General features: G+C 41.9%; 1 protein-coding gene across 3 annotated transcripts in view; it reads left to right on the top strand.

The window, feature by feature from the left end:
* MYO1B (myosin IB) overlaps positions 1–16,345 on the top strand; it is a 190,419-nt gene that overhangs the window by 79,278 nt on the left and 94,796 nt on the right. The window lies entirely within an intron of this gene.

Below are 16,345 nucleotides of genomic sequence, written 5' to 3'. Positions count from 1 at the left end.
TGTAGAAACCCTGCTCTGAAGAACATAAATTCCAGAGCAGTGAAACTCCATTCCTTCTTCCAGTGGAGTCTTTTGCTGAGGGGGCTGAAGGGGACTGTGCTGGGTGACTCTGAAGAGGCAGGGCTGTGGAGGGGAGCCTTGAACTTGATGGTCTGGATGGTAAGGATAGCCTCATTTTCATCTATGTATCCTCTGATGCTGGGTACGTGGCTCTCGGTGGGTTGTACCCTCTTGATAGATACTGGCTGCAGAATCTGAGAAGCATGTTAGGATAAACATGATCATTTGCTCAAGGGGGTCCTTGCAGAGGGACTATACATATTTTGGAGAGGAGTGGGGCAGTCAGTTGAGGGCTCTGAGAAGCAGTAGGAGCAGGATCTTTTCATCAGGCAGTTCTGGAAATGACTCTGGTTGCTTTTGCCTCTTAGTTCAAGAAATGTAATAGCAAGGTCCTAGAGTGTTACCAGGGCAAATATAATCATGCCTTGTCTTTCTAAAGCAGAGGATTTTAGATGACCATTTGCCTGTGTCTTTAAACAGAATCTATATGGATTAACATTAGGGAGAATTGCTAGATAGTACCCACTCCGGTAATCTTGCCTGGAAAATTCCATGGACAGAGAAGCCTGGCAGGCTACAGTCCAAGGGGTCGCAAAGAGTCGGACACGACCGAGTGACTTCACTTCACTTCACTAAGAAACCTAAACAAAAAATTTCAGCTAGAAAATACAACATAGAGTCCCAGTTCTCTTAACTTTCTTCTCTGAGTATTTCAAATCCGTAAGTCTCTTTCTTTGTAAAGATGCGAATGTGCACTCACATATGCATACCTGAATAACATTTCTTTTAATTTCTCTCTAACTTAGTTACAAATAGTTGGTAAACTTGGAGTTTGAAAATGCCATACAGTGATTCTGTCAATTTCTTACATGACTAGGAGAGAAGACTATGTTAGGATTCATTTCACAAATTTATTCTGACCATACACTGTGTATCATCCACTGAGATGATGAGTCATAATTTTTGCTCTCAAGGGAGAAAAGCAAAAAAAAAAGTTCTCCAGAAATTTAAACCACATGTTAAGGACACAGTAGATATATAGATGGGATTTTTGTAGGTTTGTAGGTAATGCTGTCTTTGAACAACGGGAATCACTGAGGGTTTCCAGAAGAGAGTGTTTGGTGGGGACAGTGGGGGCAGAAGAGGAACTGACTGGGAGATAAAACAGGAGACATACCTGATCTTGCTCCCGGGAGGGGCTTGGCTTCTTTAGCACACCAGTGAGAAATAAAGCCCTTAGAGACTGGATTCTGGGTGGGTGACCTGCCTGATTTTGACCCCTTGGGCCAGAAACCAGTAGGGATATACATGAAGGACATATTTAAGTGCTTCATGTGTTAGTCACTAAGTGGTGTGACTCTTTGTGACCCCATGGACTGTGGCCCACCAGTTTCTCTGTCCATGGAATTTCCCAGGCAACTGTACTGCAGTGAGTTGCCATTTCCTACTCCAGGAGATCTTCCTGAGTCTTGAGCTTATACTCTATAATAAAAACATACCCTGGCCCTGTGCATAGCTTTTTAGGGACCCAGTATTTGTATCCAGAGCGCTTGGGGGCATGGTCTCACCTCATCAGAATCTTTTGTCCCTACTCCGCTCATCTGGGAGGATTTCTGCTGGCTTCCAGGACTTTATTCTTAGTATTTCAAAGTTTAGTTTTTTAGGACAAAGTCTTTATCAGATGACTTTTTGTCCTTCAGTCACATGGTAATGATACTAACTGCCTACTTGAAGATCTGCATCTTTCTCTCAAATATCCGTGTCATCTGTCTATGTGGCATTTCAAGGCAGTCATTTCCTTGTGGCCACTTGGCAGACACTGTGACCTAGCTTAAGAATCTTGAAAGCAGATGTTTGCATGCGCTGTGTTTTAAGTCCATTCTGGAGCTGTGCTTTCTGTGTGCTGAAGTAATAATGAGAGTTGTTTCAGACCCCTTTCTGAGTGTTAGGGCACTTTGTGAGTATCAGCATTAAATCTTCCTCTGGCAGTAGCTCAAAGCATTGTTGCTTCGTCATCCCCTGTCTCAAGTGTGGGCCAAAGAAGCTTGTGGAGGAGGGCGTGACCTGCTTGCGTTTTAAAAGGAGGAGGGTTGTGGGGAAGCCAGCCTACAGACAGAGTGGCATATGGTATTTTTGGTTTACCCATTCTTACGTGGCCACTTTGAAGCCGTTTTTGAAAGGCAGATATTTTAGCATAAGACACACACACACACACAAACACACACACACACACACACGTAAAAGTTGAAGCCGTTTTTGAAAGGCAGATATTTTAGCATAAGACACACACACACACACACACACACACACGTAAAAGTTGAAGCCGTTTTTGAAAGGCAGATATTTTAGCATAAGACACACACACACACACACACGTAAAAGTTAACCAAATACTGTACAGAGCAGACTTCCTGGCATCTTAGAAGCCTGCCTTATGTTACTGTTGGAGCCCCTTCCTTGTGAAGGGGAGCAGAGGTAAAGGAGGGGGGCGGCGTGAGATCTGTCTGGGAGCCACACCCAAGTGAAGAGTAGTCATCCTTGGTCAGCCTCTCAGAGATGGCTGTCAGTCACCCCAAGCCCGGAGCCTACTCATTCCCTGAGGGGGCTTCTGTCTCAATGGTCTGTTTCATAATCCTCTGATTTCCTCCCTTTATCTTAAGTTTCTTTTTAAAATTGAGACATGGATTTGACCATGTAATTTTTTTTCCCCCTGTTTGGAAATTCAGAAGAAAGGCTTCTGCATCTTGTCTTTGTCCTAAATTTGTAAACCTTATGGGAATAGGTACATGTTAACCTGGTGGATGGTGGGCTGGCAGCGCCCCTTAGGCTCACTCCAGCTCAGCCCACACCTCTGAGGCCCTCATCGTGTGTTCAGTGCTTGTGTCTGGTGCCCGTGCAAAACAAATGCATCACACTGAAAACCACGGTGCTCCAGAGGACCTTAGCTTTGGAACACAGAAGCGATACCAACTAGCTTTGAGCTTAACAAATTTGGGGGAAAAGCTTTGTCACAGAAACACGTAAAATCAAGAAGTTAAACCTGGATGCAACGAGATCAGGGGAGAAAGTCATGTCAATGAAAAATGGCCTCAGTTTTTGACAGTGTTGTATCAAGATGGCTTGTGAAAAGTGTCTTACTTGGATATAGAAAACCCGTTTAAGAGTTACCAAAGCTCAGGCCAGAAATGAGGAAGTCATCTAAGGCAATAAAAAACTAGTGATGGAGAGGAGAGAAAGGGGTAGAGTTGAAGGGTATACTGACTACCTGCGTGAAAGAATCAAATAAAAATTTTCTTTGTAGTACCGGCATCCCTCAAGCTTTAGGAAATGGATTTCTTGTTTTTAAAGAAAGCCACATAGACCATGTGACATGTCCTCAAATGAATGAATTATTGTCTCATTAGATAGTATGGAATTTCTCCAAACTGAGCAACCTGAGGGTGGGGATGACATCATTTATATTCCTCTGCCTGAAACACTCCATGGCACATAGAATGCTTATTGAATTAACGAGTACTAAATTCTCTTAAAATTATTTCCCAAGATGTTTCTTCCCTTACAATATCATGATATGAATTTAGCTAATTTCAGGAAGTTTCATTATTATTATTATTTTGCCAATTCACTTTCTTTTCTTCACAGCAATATACATAAGCTCAGGCAATTGCATTGTATGTACATGGTGATCTATCTGTGTGTATGTATGTATGTACATGTATCTCTTTGTAACCAGGAATCTTAATATTAATATTGGATAGGCCAAAAAGTTCATTCAGGTTTTTTCTGTAAGATGGTATGGGAAAACCTGAATGAACTTTTTGGCCAACCCTATATTTGTTGATTTCACTGAATTCTGTATCCACTCTATGAAATGGTGGTGGATCTCTTTCTTCAGATGTGAGTCGATTTGTGAGCTTGATTCTGTAGCATGCAATCTTAGCCGCATCTGGCCTCTCAGTCCTTTATTTAGATCCTGTGGGCTCTGTATAAGGGGCAGCTTCTGCCAGGTCTGTTAGGCTGGAAAGCTAACAACTTCTTCAGAGCTTTCACTGCTGCCCACTCCCTCTCCTCTGTGCTTTTTTTTTTTTAAACTCCAAAGCAGGTGTACTTGGGGTTCCTGTTCAGAGGCCATCTCTACTCACTGCGTTCCATGTTGACTGCAGCCAGATTTCTCTGCACTTCTTCAGTACGGGGTGCCAGGCAGGGTGCAGCATCTTCTAGTGTGGATAGCTGGCCCTGTGTTTCTCTTCCTCCCTCTTACCGTAGGGAAGCTGAGACCCCACCTCATGTATATACCTGACAATGGGGACTGTCAAAGTTAGATGACGCAGAATGCGTGATGTTTGAATGTTGAAAGGTTAACTTTACCCAGCAGTCTTCATTGTTTGGCATGTGGATGTGAAGTGCTTTAAATCAGGATGTGTGTTTCAGTGTTACACAAAGACACACAAAATGGCATACGAGGTGGCACATTTTTAGGCTTCTGGTCAGCAGGGAACACTGATCTCAAAAATCAGCACTTTGAGAACTTGAAGTCATTCTGTTTTCTTAATGAATAAAAAATTAAATCCTAAGGACAATTAGGAAGGTCATGGGAATAATTTCTCTTGGGACCAGTTCACTTCAGTTGCTCAGTAGTGTCCGACTCTGTGACCCGATGGACTGCAGCATGCCAGGCCTCCCTGTCCATTACTGACTCCCAGAGTTTACTCAAAACTCATGTCCACTGAGTCAGTTGGATGAGATGCCATCCAACCATCTCATCCTCTGTCGTCCCCTTCTCCTCCTCCTTCAATCTTTCCCAGCATCAGGGTCTTTTCCAGTGAGTCAGTTCTTCACATCAGGTGGCCAAAGTATTGGAGTTTCACCTTCAGCATCAGTCCTTCCAATGAACACCCAGGACTGATCTCCTTTAGGATGGACTGGTTGGATCTCCTTGCAGTCCAAGGGACTCTCAAGAGTCTTCTCCAACACCACAGTTCAAAAGCAACAATTCTTCGGCGCTCAGCTTTTTTTATAGTCCAACTCTCACACCCATACATGACTACTGGAAAAACCAAAGCTTTGACTAGATGGACTTTTGTTGGCAAAGTAATGTCTCTGCTTTTTAATATGCTGTCTAGGTTGGTCATATAACTTTTCTTCCAAGGAGTAAGCGTCTTTTAAAAATTTCATGGTTGCAGTCACCATCTGCAGTGATTTTGGAGCCGCCAAAAGTAAAATCTGTCACTGTTTCCATTGTTTCCCCATCTATTTGCCATGAAGTGATGGGACCAGATACCATGATCTTACTTTTCTGAATGTTGAGTTTTAAGCCAACTTTTTCACTCTCCTCTTTCACTTTCATCAAGAGGCTCTTTAGTTCTTCGCTTTCTGCCATAAGGGTGGTGTCATCTACATATCTGGGGTTATTGATATTTCTCCCGGCAATCTTGATTCCAGTTTATGCTTCATCCAGCCCAGCATTTCTCATGATGTACTCTGTATATAAGTTAAATAAGCAGGGTGAAAGTATACAGCCTTGATGTACTTCTTTCCTGATTTGGAACTAGTCTGTTGATCCATGTCCATTTCTAACTGTTGCTTCCTGACCTGCATACAGATTTTTCAGGAGGCAGGTCAGGTGGTCTGGTATTCCCATCTCTTTAAGAATTTTCCACAGTTTGTTGTGATCCACACAGTCAAGGGCCTTGGCATAGTCAATAAAGCAGAAATAGATGTTTTTCTGGAACTTTCTCGCTTTTTTGATGGTCCAACGGATGTTGGCAATTTGATCTCTGGTTCCTCTGCCTTTTCTAAAACCAGCTTGAACATCTGGATGTTCACGGTCCACATACTGTTGAAGCCTGGCTTGGAGAATCTTGAGCATTACTTTGCAAACGTGTGAGATGAGTGTAATTGTGTGGTAGTCTGAGCATTCTTTGGGATTGCCTTTCTTTGGGATTGGAATGAAAACTGACCTTCTCCAATCCTGTGGCCACTGTTGAGTTTTCCAAATTTGCTGGCATATTGAGTTCAACACTTTCACAACATCATCTTTTCGGATTTGAAATGGCTCAGCTGGAATTCCATCACCTCTACTAGCTTTCTTTGTAGTGATGATTCCTAAGGCCCACGTGACTTCACATTCCAGGATGTTGGGCTCTAGGTTAGTGATCACATCATCATGATTATTGGGGTTGTGAAGATCTTTTTTGTACAGTTCTTCTGTGTATTCTTGCCACCTCTTCTTAATATCTTCTGCTTCTGTTAGGTCCATACCATTTCTGTCCTTAAGTGTGCCCATCTTTGCATGAAATGTTCCCTTGGTATCTCTAATTTTCTTGAAGAGATCTCTAGTCTTTTCCATTCTATTGTTTTCCTCTATTTGCATTGATCACTGAGGAAGGCTTTCTTATCTCTCCTGGCTATTCTTTGGAACTCTGCAATCACATGGGTGTATCTTTCCTTTTCTCCTTTGCCTTCTGCTTCGCTTCTACTCACAGCTATTTGTAAGGCCTCCTCAGACAATCATGTTGACTTTTTGCATTTTTTGTTTTCTTGGGGATGGTCTTGATCACTGCCTCCTGTACAGTGTCATGAACCTCAGTCCATAGTTCTTCAGGCACTCTATCAGATCTAGTCATTTGTCACTTCCACTGTGTAATTGTAAGGGATATGATTTAGGTCATACCTGAACAGTCTAGTGATTTTCCCTACTTTCTTCAATTTCAGTCTGAATTTGGCAATAAGGAGTTCATGACTTGAGCCATAGTCAGCTCCCGGTCTTGTTTTTGCTGACTGTATAGAGCTTCTCCATCTTTGGCTGTAAAGAATATAATCAATCTGATTTTGGTGTTGTCCTTGTGTAGTCTTCTCTTGTGTTGTTGGAAGAAGGTGTTTGCTAGGACCAGTGTGTTCTCTTAGAAAAACTCTATTAGCCTTTGCCCTGCTTCATTTTGTACTCCAAGGCCAAATTTGTCTGTCACTCCAGGTTTCTTGACTTCCTACTTTTGCATTCTAGTACCCTATAATGAAAAGGACATCTTTTTTGGGTGTTAGTTCTAGAAGGTCTTGTACGTCTTCACAGACCTGTTCAACTTCAGCTTCTTCAGCATTACTGGTCAGGGTATAGACCTGGATTACTGTGATATTGAATGGTTTGCCTTGGAAATGAACAGAGATCATTCTGTCGTTTTTGAGATTTCATCCAAGTACTGCATTTTGGACTCTTTTGTTGACTATGATGGCTACTCCATTTCTTCTAAGGGATTCCTGCCCACAGTAGTGGATATAATGGTCATCTGAGTTAAATTCACCCATTCCAGTCCATTTTAGTTCGCTGATTCCTAGAATGTCGACATTCACTCTTGCCATCTGCTGTTTGACCACTTCCAATTTGCATTGATTCATGGACCTAACATTCCAGGTTCCTATGCGATATTGCTCTTTACAGCATCGGACCTTGCTTCTATCACAGTCACATCCACAACTGGGTATTGTTTTTGCTTTGGCTCTATCCCTTCATTCTTTCTGGAGTTATTTCTCCACTGATCTCCCTTAGCATATTGGGTACCTACCGACCTGGGGAGTTCCTCTTTCAGTATCCTATCTTTTTGCCTTTTCATACTGTTGTTCATGGGGTTCTCAAGGCAAGAATGCTGAAGTGGTTTGCCATTCCCTTCTCCAGTGGACCACATTTTGTCTCTTGGAATAGGTAGTTTTAACCCGAAGTTTGAGTTTCCTATAATAAAGTCATAAAAAACCATGATGTCGGTTGTTGGTGGTTTAGCCGCTCAGTTGTGTCCTACTCTTTGCAATCCATGAACTGTAATCTACCAGGCCCCCCTGTCCATGGCATTTCCCAGGAAGGGTACTGGAGTGGGTTGCCCTTCTCCAGGGAATCTTCCCAACCCAGGGGTCGAACTCGGTTTTCCTGCATTGCAGGCAGATTCTTTACCAACTGAGCCACCAGGGAAGCCATAAGTTGCTTGAAATAAGCTATTTTGCTAAAAATCTTGGAAACAATTGTGCTGGGAGTTTGTTTAAATTATATTTACCCTAAGCAAAAAAGGCTATTTTTGTAGATAAATAGCTGTGTCCTTACTTTTATGAGAGTTGGGTAACAAAAGGTTATTTGTTAGTATTCTTTTCTTAAAAGAGATGCTAAAAATACTTTGAGGGCTTATTGAATTTGCATTAAGAGCTCAGTTGTCTGATTTTTTCCCCCTCAAATCAGGTGTGTTTTGTTAATTTCTGGACAGAGGAAATAACACAATTTCCTCCTTGTTTGCTGTGTTCTCCCAGCCTCTGTCCTTTCATATGCCTCAGGGTTCTGATGTTACATCCCTGTCTTCTGTGATATACCTTTCTCAGTAGAAGTTGTGTTCCCTGCCCCCCGTTTTCCTTTTTAGGGGATTGATCATATGTTTCTTACCTTCTCCCACACCTTTTTTTTTTTTAAATGAGGAAATCTGTTCAGATCTATTTACAAGTCAATGGAAAACCGGAGAAGACAGGCCAGAATGCTTGCTGCTTGTGCTGTTTATTATTTTTATCATATTCATTGAAAGGATATCCTGTGTAATGGTAGAAATTAGATACAAAAAATATAGGAAATGCAGAACTCTACACAGAACTCAGGATTCTGTGTAGAATGAACCTTGTCACGTTGTGTCATTGTTTTGGATAGAATCTTTTTAAAGAGTGGGAGTGGATTAGAAGGGAGAAATAAGTGTGGTTCAACTGGAATTCCTCTTGTATGAATAGTATTATGCACCCTAATGTTCTTCTACGCCTCTTTTTGGGGGGGATTTAATGTCTTTCCTGTTTGATTTTAAGCTGTTAAAAGACATTCTCTTCATCTTTATTCCCAGAACCCTCACAGTGACTATGATGCCTCTTAGCTTGGGGGTGCCTGGGAACCTCACCCTTGTGGAGGTTCTTGCTGTAACCTCCGCGTACTCTTCCATATTAGTTGTTAGAGGACCTCGTTCAAGATAGAAGACACCAACCACACTTCATTAATTTGCGAGATAAGGCCCTTCAGCAGCAAAGACTGATAAAGTGGAGTCAGCCTCTGCTTTTAACTGCTTGCCAAGTCCCAGGCAGGATGCTGGCCCTGCGAGGGGCTCTCCCCGCTGGCCTCTCATGCTCCGGACACCATTTGCAGAAGGAAGTCCTCAACAGCACAAGGGATTACTGCTAGTTCTAAAGAGCAGCTTCTAGGCCCTGAAGGCAGATGTTTCCTCCTCAAGGCCTTCATATCTTAAGTCCAGTCCTTTTCATTCCTGACATAATTTAGTCTCTTTAAACCTCTTACCTACTTACTAATGTGTGTCTTCAGCACCTGGCTTTTACAGTTCACCTTTGGAAATGAGTCACCCCTTGGCTCAGTCCACCTTCACATCCCTCTCCAGGAGAAGGAAGCTGTTTGTTTTGTCGAGGGACATTCAGCCAACTGACCCCGGGCTGAGTAGAACTGAGGAACTCCATCATAATTTTGATAATGGTCGGGTCCATGGGGTTGGGAAAATGTGAGCATGCCTCAGAGCTTCTTCCATCACAAGAGGATTGTAAATAAAATTCCTAAAATTTTGAAAGAAGACTACCCCTTAAGTGCTCTTTGCTGTTTGTTCTGGATTATATTGCATATCTAGCATGTGAACTGATGAGTTAAAGAGCTTTGTAAATTCTAGTACTCAAGGAGAAGAATTTCTTGTCTAATTACACAGGGATTTCTGTTAGTCCTTAGAACGTTACAATACCTACAAACCATTTTATTCACACAAAACATTCTAATACTATGGTTTTTGTCCCTTTAGTGATTATGTTTGACTGTCTAGAATGTATTTTTGAGTGACTCTTTAAAAAATAATGAGAGACCTAGTGTACATTGAGGTTGACTCAGTCTATGAAAATTTGCAAAAATACTCTGTAGTCTGTTTTTTGAAAGCCAGTGTAATTCTAGAGAGGAAGAACAACCTTTTTGTGCCCATTTGTTATATCTTATTTTAAAACCTGACTTTTGAGCTTTATTTGATGCCTTAACTGTGTCACTTCAGAACAGATGTCATTTTAAAATGATTCATCCCTGATGAGATTTCTGTTTTGTACCTAATGGAAACAAGCCTTTTAGGATATAAGAATGCATATGAACTTTAAAAAGTAAGTATTGATAAATATTTTTTAAAAAATGATTGAAGTTAATGAAGTTTCACCTTTAATCTGCCATATGTGATGCCATGGCGTAACAGCCTTCTTTTCATTGAGATGACAACTAGGGACCTCTTTGAGTTTAACTGAATAAAGAGAAAAGAAAGTGAAATGTACTTCTCTCTCTTTCTTTTTTTGACCAGTTGCTTTGGCATGGTGTGTGTGTGTGTGTGTGTATATATATATATATATATATATATATATGTATTTTTTTCTTCATCTTACTTCCTTTTAGTCTATCCATGTCTTCATAGTTTAAGTTTGACTTCCATAGGAAGCATCAAGTTGGATTTTGTGTTTTTATCCATTTTAACATACTCTGCCTTTTTATTGGAGTATTTTGTCCATTAATGTTTAGTGTAATTATTGATGTGCTTGAATTTAGGTTTACCATTTAATAATATACTTTCTGTTTGTTGCCTGTTTTTCTTCTTGCCTTCTTTTGGATAATTTGAATTTGTTTTTAGAATTCCATTTTAATTCTTTTGTTGTTTTATACCTCTTTGTGTTATTATTTTGTGATTGTTCATGGTATAATGTATATGCTAAAGTTTTCAAGATCCATACATAGTTAATGTTGTACTGCTTTATGTAAAATTCAGAAACCTTGCCATCATTTAGGTCCATTTACCATCTATCTCCCTCCAATTCTGTTCTTTTTTTCTTTCTCATAATCTTTCCTTTTTACTTCATAGTATATATATGTCCCCTTGGAGAAGGGAATGGCAACCCACTCCAGTATTCTTGCCTGGAGAACCTTGGACAGAGGAGCCTGGCAGGCTGCAGTCCATAGCGTCACAAAGAGTCGGACACAACTGAAACAACTTAGCACGCACGCATGCATGCATATGCCCATTGCTACTTATTTTGAAGAGAGTCTTACTTTCGTTCTGCCTTCTCTTGGATTGTTAAGAATGCTTACCAATGTTGTTGCTATGTAGGAATGAATAAATGTATTTTTGTAAATATGTTAATTTACTGTGCTTTTTTAGGCACACCTCGGAGATATTGTGGGTTCAGTTCCAGACTACCTTAGTAAAGTGACTATCTCAATAAAGCAAGTCACATAAACTTTTTTGGCTTCTTAGTGTATATGATAGTTATGTATACACTATACAATAGTCTCATAGTAAAGTATGTAATAGTATTAAATCTTAAAAAATGTGCATACATTAAATAAACAATATGAAACAAAAGGTTATAATAGTGACATCAAAGATCACAGATCACATGTCACCGTAACAATCATGATAATAATGAAAAAGCTTGAGATACTGTGAGAATTATGAAAACGTGGCATAGGGCAAGGATGGAACAAAGCTTTCCAGGATAAAAAGCTATAGTTACTTGTAACAAGTATAAAAACCTATTTTCCCTGAAGTTTTTCCTTAAGATGTGGGATGCATGTGTCACAGAAGAGCATAACACTAATTTAACTCAGTGTTATTTTTCAAGCAAGTGAATGTTTCTGACTTAAGAATATGAGACAATTATAGGTGTACAGATGTCTGCAATAGTATTTTACAAGAAAGGCCAGCATTGTGCTTCTCCTTAAAAGCCAGCAAATAAACAAACAGACCTCAAGGATACTGTGCAAAATACACCACACATAATTCCCTTTCTTTCTTTCCTTCTCTTGCATGTCCTTGCTGTGAACCTTAGTCCTTAATCAGATTTAATATGAAGTGAGAAGTTGGTGGCACACTTAGAGGTTAGGAATTTTTTTAGAAAGCACTTTATTTTGTTGTTGTTGCTTAATTTTAAAAGCATGTTGTTTTTAGTGGTGAATCAGAGCTGGAAAGTGGAGAAATAGTTAAGTTTTGTAGGTCTCAATGTGGATGAGAATTTTGAGACAGAACTGTTTTAAGAGGGTTAAATTCAGAAGCAGAATTTCCTTAGTGTGATTTGAAAGTATTCTAGGATTCAGGATTGAATGAAAGGAAGTACCATTTTGAGAGTTCCTGAAAAAAAAGACAGAAACAGAAAGGTAGAAACAGTCATCTAAGGCTAGGAAAGTTTCCTAAGACAAAATTTGTTCTGTGTAACACTTAGGCCAGAGGAGGTGACAAACTAGAAGTCTTCAGAATGGATTAGACTGCTTTAGAGAATGATTCCTCAAGCGCCTCGTTAGGAGAGCCAGAGGACTGAGAAAAAGGGGTCTGCTTGGGAGAACATGGGTGGGCTTCCGTGCTAGCTCAGCTGGTAAAGAATCCACCTGCAATGCAGGAGACCCCGGTTCAATCCCTGGGTTGGGAAGATCTGCTGGAGAAGGGAACAGCTCCCCACCCCTGGAGAATTCCATGGACAGAGGAGCCTGGTGAGCCACAGTCCATGGGGTCACAAAGAGTCAGACGTGACTGAGCAACCTTCACTTTAGGAGAACATAAGCTTTAGGTGGTGGTGGGTGGTGTATTGGTGTCACACCATCTTTTCTGCTCCCTGAAGTAAGTGAAGGAAACCTAGAAAGAAAATGACAGGGTGAGGAACTTGGAGTTTTGGGCAGGGACGCCCTGATGCCCACAAAAGCAGGACCATGGCAGAGATTCTCATTCTGAACAGAAATGGTGAAAGAACATGAATACCGGCTAGATAATTTTGAACATGCAACACAATCTTCTACTCTGACAGGGCATGACAGATGAGCCCCAAATCTAGCTTCCAAAACCTATAAATGATAGATACAACTGTTTGCAAATGTGCAGCAACATGCTTGATATTGGTGGAAGGTTCAGTGAACAGCCGTTTAGCTGATCTGGAAATGAAGGGGGGACTTGCATTCAAACGTCAGGCTGTCGCTATTCTTAGAGCTCAAGTAGAGGACAGAAGAAATAGATGAAGCCCTGCTCTTGATGTGGTGCGATGAAGACCATGTTTGCCCCTTAAGTTATCATCATTACAGTGCAGTAAACCATTCATTTTTGTGTGTGGTAAATCACAATGCTGACATGCTCACAAAATAATGTGAAGCATATGGGTCACAACTGTTTTTAAGTAAAAACTGCTCTAAAGATTTATTTAGGTTCCTTAATTATAGAGTGGTTGGGAAGACTGGCATGTGGTTTCATTTTAGTTACAAATGTTGGCTGTGGTGATGGGTACGTGCTAAAGTTGCCAGAGAGAAAGAGAATAAGAGTGAACATCGCCAGAGAGAAAGAGTGAGGTTGGGAGCGGGGCTCGTGTCCTGGCCTCTGTGTTGTTTTTTAAGTGAAGTCAAGATCTTGTGTTTATATGAAATAAATAAGATGGCATTATACTCTGCTCGAAGTGGATGTGCTAGTATTCCGGGCCAGTTTTCCCAATGTGTGAGTACTTTAATTGGTAAATTTTCATGACAGTTTGAAATCATTGACTCTTCAGAGACCTGACAGAATAACCATCCCTTTTAGCCTTTATCTTAAAATATACTCCCCACTAGAAGCATCAAGCCCAGGTTGGGGGACAGCAGTTAACGATTCTGTCTAGGTAGACAAGAGAAAACGCAGTGTTCCACCTGGGTGTTTTGATGGGAAATAAACCCATGTCAGGGTCATTTGGTGATCTTCTGAGCCCATGTGTGTGTGTATACATGCATATATGTGTGCAGTCACAATCACATATGGTTAATCATGTTAGAAGTAATTTTGTATCATTTGGGATCTAATGATGGTATAATATATAAAGTTAACTTGCAGTACTGGGAGCCTGGGGAAAGGCCTGTGTTAATCCATGAAGAGGTCAGCGAATATATCAATATATGATTGGAAGAGTTCATTTGTATTTGGCGTAACGTGCTTTCCTGCGCTTCTTGCCAGTGGTGAAGATGACACTGGCTTTGCTGAACTATTGTCTGGAAGTGGGAGGGATGGGAGGGAGGAGGGGGCTAATGAGAAATCCAAGTAAGGCTTTCCTTCCCTGTCTGAAGGCGATAGGAGATATGATTTTCCTGCTTCATGGAGCTCAGTCCATTAGGGGCTTTGTCAAAACGTGAAGGTCCACTCATTCATTCATTCATATTTTGGTATAGACAATGTCTTATGTTTATAGCTCTGTGGAATGCACAAAAATTAATGACACAGAAAGGCTGTGCCCCAGGAGCTTGCACTCTGGTAAGGGATAAGAAGATGTCTGCATAACTGATTATAATACAGAAAGACATTAGACATTTATTGAGGACTTAGTCATTTTTAAGGTGCTTTCATACAGTTTGATTTAATTTTCTGAGCTAAAGTACAGGGCTACATTTCTTTATTTTGTCCCTGGAGAAACCAAAGTTCAGCCAGGGTGAGTGACTTGCTCCAGGTCCTCTAGGTGGTAAGCTGTGGGTCTGGGGCCCAGAGAATGCTGTCCATCCGGGATGCCCTCTGCCTCCAGATTCACTGTTTTTTCCACTGTCCCACGATGCAGTGGGGCTTCCCAGGTGGCTCAGTGGTAAAGAATCCGCGTGCCAATGCAGGAGATGAGGGTTCCATCCCTGGCTTGGGAAGATCCCCTGGAGAAGGAAATGGCTACCCACTGCAGTATTCTTGCCTGGGAAATCCCCTGGATAGAGGAGCCTGGCAGGCTACAGTGCATGGGGTCACAGAGAGTTGGACATGACTTTGTAATTAAACAACAGTATGCAATCACACAGAGGGGCTTGATTGCTTATCACTTGGGAAATCAGGGAACACTGGACGAGGATGACGCCACTGAGCATCCTTGGGGGTGAGCAGGGCACTGCTTATTCAGGGGATGGCCGAAGGGGTTTGAGGGGGAGGGAGGGAGGGCTGCTGGATGGAAAGAGATCAGTGTACCTTGTTCACATAAGATTCAGCTCCTGGCAGATTGAAGGTGCTCAGTGCATTGTCAATATTAATGGCGGCACACACTTTTCTGAAGAAAAGCCCAAGTCTGTGATTGAAAGGCTGAACTGACGCCCTTCCAAGTGTCCCAGCCTTTCAGCGGGCTCCTTGCCTCCGGATGGATCTCTCTTAGTGTACTCTTAGGACCCTGCGATCTGTCCAGAACACAGAGGTGGTGTGTCCCAGTGGTCAGGAGCAGGGCTCAGTTTGGGCTGCACTGCGTCATACTGCCAGTGTGACCTTGACAAGTTCTGTCTTCACTTTGTGCCATGATTTTATCATCTGAAAATATTACATCATCTAATAATAATATATTCCTCGTAGTTTCTTTGTGAGACTTATAATCCTTAAATACGAAGGGCCTGGGGCCCATGATGGTGCAGAGTAAGTGTTGCTGTTTTAGCTCCAGTTACTCTCTGGGTACTATCTGGTCCTGACCCTCCTCTGCTTACAGTCCTGCTGGGTGGCTCCATTCTCCTGATTTGGAGTCTGCTCATCTCTCTGGGCTTCCCTGGTGGCTCAGACGGTAAAGTGTTTGCCCGCGATGCGGGAAACCTGGGTTCAATCTCTGGGTTGGGAAGATCCCCTGGAGAAGGAAATGGCAATACACTCTAGTACCCTTGCCTGGAAAATTCCATGGACGGAAGAGCCTGGTAGGCTACAGTCCATGGGATACGACTGAGCAGCTTCACTTCATCTCTCTAGTGCATTTCTCCTCAGGCCTTGCCTTTCAGCAGCAAGCAACCGCTCATACACCTTAGCCTACCTCTAGGATATTTTGGCTTTGTTATTACCTCAAAGCCCTTTGTCTTGCTGATTAATTCTTTAGGACTGTTTTTTCCACCTCTTAAGATACTCCAGCTCCAGTCCCCACCCTACTGAGGGCCCTGTGTGGTTCTTTTTCCTTGCACTTATCTATCCTCTATTTGTATCTCTCCCCTACTTTTGGCTGAGAACTCATCAAAGAAGGGCTGAATCTTAATTATCTTTGCATTCCTAGCATGTTCTTCATATTGCTGCTGCTAAGTCACTTCAGTCGTGTCCAACTCTGTGCGACCCCACAGACAGCAGCCCACCAGGCTCCCCCGTCCCTGGGATTCTCCAGGCACGAACATTGGAGTAGGTTGCCATTTCCTTCTCCAGTGCACGAAAGTGAAAAGTGAAAGTGAAGTCGCTCAGTTGTGTCCGACTCTTAGCGACCCCATGTACTACAGCCTACCAGGCTCCTCTGTCCGTGGGATCTTCCAGGCAAGAGTACTGGAGTGGGGTGC

This window comes from Dama dama, chromosome 8 (genome assembly GCF_033118175.1).
Source record: "Dama dama isolate Ldn47 chromosome 8, ASM3311817v1, whole genome shotgun sequence".
Lineage (NCBI taxonomy): Eukaryota > Metazoa > Chordata > Mammalia > Artiodactyla > Cervidae > Dama > Dama dama.
Note: the sequence above shows the minus strand (reverse complement) of the source record. Positions and strands in the feature narration are given on the sequence as shown.